The following is a 4,304-nucleotide window of genomic DNA, read 5'->3' on the forward strand; positions in this document are numbered from 1 at the left end:
GAATTGTGGACTGCTGAAATTAAGATTCAGAAAAAGAGAAACCTAGCAAGCCAAAATCAACATATTAGTCATATTTGTTAGCTGCCCAATTTTGGCTCAGAGTCCATCCATTCTCCTGTTCTTGAGTGTCATCCAATTAAACACACAAATCTCTTCCTAGACAAACAATACTCTCCCTCTGCCTCCGCCAGGAAAAAATGGTTTATTAGTGCCTGAGAATACTGTAAATAACTAGTTCCGGGTTTTAGCTGCTATCGGCTTGAAGCTTAAGGATTAGCATTTTCCCCTCAAGCTCCACCAGCTCTCCTCCCTCTGTTTTCTTTTCCACCCATTATCCTTCAGCTAGACCACATTCTCCACAAATCACTTCAGGTTAAGAGTTTATGCTGCCCCACAACCTCTGCTCCTCAACACCCCACCCCCCAAAGAAGTTTTGTTATATGGTATGTATAATTTTCAACTGTTATTTCGGCTTTTTTATGTATATTCAACAAACCCAGTTTTAAAGCATAAATAAAATTTAGATCCTAAGAACAAGTCCTCTTGGACAGGGCTTGCAGGCTGTCGGTTAATTAGCTTCAAGGGAGATATTTCCTTCCTCGGAATGTTCTTCTGGAATGAAGTTATTACCTAAACAAACTCTAAGGTTTCAGGCCTCTGAGAAAGGAATATTGCTCCTATCCATCTATTCTGTCATTTCTTAACTCATAAAAGAAATTCCGGTATTGACCGCTCCCCGCTTAAAGCGGGGGGCACCCTTTGCGTGGACGCGCGCAGCCCTAGATCTGGAGCAGCCCCATCAGTATAGGCTTGGCTTTGCCTTCCCTCAGGTGGGAGACCTGGAGGTCTCCGCCTACCTCAGTCAGTTGTCCAATCCCACCTGGGGGAAGCGTTGCCAAGGAGACCAGGCCAGGTAGGGGAGGGATTACCTGCCCACACAATAGAGGGAGGATCTTACCTGGGAATCCTCACTTGGCTCCAGAGCTTCTCCCACCCTACCCACCCTCAGTTAATGTCTTCTTTTGCAGATTAACTTTTTTTCATAGGTTTTGCAGGTTAACTTATCTTCACAGGTATGCGGGCGCTGCTACGTTAAAGGGCTGGAAAGGAATTTCCCTGCATTGGCAGGTTTCGCCTTTCCCGTAGCAAAACGTCACAACTTTGGCGGTATCAGGCCTTGGGCGGAATCCTTTAGTCCATCTTCCTCTTTGCGGCGGCGATACCAGGGTTCCCCGTTAAAGGGGTTTCTGAAGGGAGGCTTTGACCATACGTCGAAAGGTCGTCATTGCTCTCCCCTGCGGCGGCGGCGTAACGGGGGCGGCTATCTCTGCTTGAACATATGTTCTCCAGAGCCGGCCCACCCCCCCCCCACATACTGGATAACCCTGAAGCTCCCTAGGTCCCCGGCTAGGGACTGGGGAGAGAGAACGCCCAATGCCTGAGCCAAGGTCTACCCACATTTGAAATTTAATAAAGTTGTGGCCAATTTAATCCCATAGCACGTTGTCTTGAGTCGTTATTCCACATGACGGGGGGGACCGTTCGGGATCTGGGGACTCCGCCTGTACACGCAATTACTGTTTTCAAAGCCCCCAAACTCAAGTGCATGTCCTGTTTTCCTTGTGACTTTCCTCAACCTGGTGCCCTCCAGATAAAGGTTAGACTGCAGCCTCTGGAGGGCATCAGATTGGGTAAAGGGGCTTTACACCTGCAGGCAAATTCAGACAGAAGAAAAACTGGAATTTACACAGGCTAGTTCTTTTAAGCAGCAAGTTGTTGCAGGGGTAAGCCGTTCCCTGTTGTGTCCTGTTTGTTGGAGGCTAGCTCATGCTAGGAGCAAAACTTTGGACTAGATGTGTTTGTACGTCCTTAGAAAATGGATTACATGCTGAGGGGCTATCCTGCTTTGTTTTCATAATAGTCCTGTGAGGAAGGTTGAGAGGTGAAGAGAACTGCAAGCAGCAGCCTACGCCCTGGTTCTTTTTACTTCAGTGATATGCAGTTAGTGGACTAGGGGTACTAAGCTAGTCTCCTAAATGTTTCCCTGGCGTCTCCTTCCCAAAGCACATGAGATGTGATGATCCAATGGGTCCAAGAGCCCTCCAGCCACCTTTCCAAAGCTTTCCTGGCTTTGGGAATGAGGCAGGAGGTCTCCAGCACCCTGTCAGAGACCTTCCCAAAGCCCAGGAAGGTTCTACCCAGCTTAGGAAGGGAGGCTCAATGTTCACACATGCAACATTGCCACCGCCTCACCAATTGCCCTCACTAGCTCTGGTTCCCTATGAAAAATTTCACCTGTACCCACAACAGCACTGATTTGGCTGGAGGTCCTTAGAGGTTGCTTGCAGTATCTTTGTAAGGTTAGTGAGCTGTCTTGGGTGCACTTTTTATGTTGCAGTTGGAAGGTTCTGCCCAAAGGCACCTTCAGCCCTGCAAACCATGGACAACATCCACCTATAGCAACATGGTTTGAGGCCTGGCTTCCTGAAGAAACACCAACTTCCACAGCAACATGCCTGTAGACTTGGCTCTTCAGAGGTCCTTCTCCAAATGATTCTCAGGTGAAGATGGCCTCTGTGGCACCCCAGCAGGTTAACATCTAGTTAATGTATTTTCTCAATTTTTTCCCCCCACCTGAAAGAGTTTTTCATGGATGTGGGTGCCTTTACTATCCTACTGTTCCATTGATTTAGCTGGGTGGTTTGTTTGTTTTGTATTTTTATTCCATTGCTCTGGTAAACTGCCCTGATAATTGCCTGTGGCATAAAAGGGTGGCATAAAAATCTGGTGGAGGCATTGACTGATAGACAAATAAACCTCTGTCCATCTGAGTTCAAGTAAAGCAGCAGCTCATCAACTCTCACTTCACAAAGAACCACAGGTATCCCTGTCTCTTTCTTTTAATCTCAGGGGAAGGCCCAGGTGGGAAAAAATCAGGATGCCTCATGAAATTAGTTGTTTCCATTTACAAACCAGCAATAACAACTCTCATCTCAGTCCAAACAGGGGTGTGTGTTATCAGATGGATGCCCGCCCCTTGCCTTCATCCACAGGGTCCCATTCATTTCAAAGGCATAATTGTACAGATTGGCAGCCTCCTCTGAATTGCATGTGGAGTTTATTTCATGGCAGGAAGTGAGGGATTGGGGGATAAATGAAATTCAGCTAACACCAAAAGCCCAGTTTACCTAATCTGCACTGAAAAATGCTTGGGGGGGGGGGGAATGTAAACATTAGGAGCACTTTGCACTAAAATGCTGAGATGTTTTTTCCTGAGAACTTTTAAGAAGAAAATTGCAAACTGATGTGAAAATGTGGAGAACCAAACTTAAGGCTGGAAAAATGAGAAACTGAGAGAAACCAGAATTGACAGATTCACCCAGCGCTACAGGGAGCACCAGGTGTACGCCAGAGTTCCTGCATCCTGATTAGTTTTCTGCATTGGGCGGGATTTTTTCATTGCTTAATTGCAATTTAGCCGAGATTTAAATAATGTCTCTTGTAGATATTAAAGACCTCTGCTAATGATACACACGGAGATGTTAATCCTTGCCATCGCGGCTGTTAATACGCAATTACTTTCAAAGTCACTGTGTGGGTTCCTTGGCACCGTGTAGCTGCAAGGCCTTGAAGCCAAGAAAGAAAGAAAGAAAGAAAGAAAGAAAGAAAGAAAGAAAGAAAGAAAGAAAGAGGGGGAAGTTGCTTGCAGCTCTTTGCAGTTCTGAGGATCGCAGTGCCTCTTGCTAGAAACATGTGCTTTGCTCTCTCTCATTGCCTTGTGAAGTTAGCCCCAAATATTTGTGTGGGAGAAGGTCAAAAGTGTCGGGTGACACGCTTTCCACTCTGTCTTTCCTTTTGCAGAAGCTGTGATGCTGAACCCAACAAAAAGAACGCACAGTGCCAGGCAGACATGGGCAACGCTGACCTGCCCCTTTCGTGGCTGATTAATGTGGCTTGCTCTGCTCTCTGACACGGGCAGATTCCTGGGCAACAGGTGACTTGTATTACATTCTGTTGAATTTTTAACACGATGTGCTCCAACTGCAGCTTAATGGTGGGCGAGTAATCGTTTCTTTAGATACTCACAATGCATTTCGTTCACAGAGCCTTGATAGGATTAGAGGAGGCATTAGAGTAATTAAGGTCAGGGGGACTGCCATTTACTAAATCCCTAAGCCCAACTCTTTACTCCAATATTATTCGGGAATATTGCAGGTCAAAGGGTCAACTGCTATAGTCTCTTGCCTTCTGTCTGGCCATAACATATGGGTACATTTTCATGCAGACAATGCCAAACTTACAAT

The 4,304-nt window shown here is 46.3% G+C and overlaps 1 long non-coding RNA gene across 1 annotated transcript; it reads left to right on the forward strand.

Moving 5' to 3' along the window:
- Positions 1–260: 260 nt before the first annotated feature.
- Positions 261–4,046, forward strand: LOC310827597. Its single transcript, XR_014556455.1, has 2 exons — positions 261–443; positions 3,862–4,046. It is a non-coding gene; the product is annotated as an uncharacterized lncRNA (long non-coding RNA).
- The last annotated feature ends 258 nt before the right edge of the window (positions 4,047–4,304 follow it).

This window comes from Podarcis gaigeae (assembly GCF_964106915.1).
Source record: "Podarcis gaigeae genome assembly, chromosome: 11".
NCBI lineage: Eukaryota > Metazoa > Chordata > Lepidosauria > Squamata > Lacertidae > Podarcis > Podarcis gaigeae.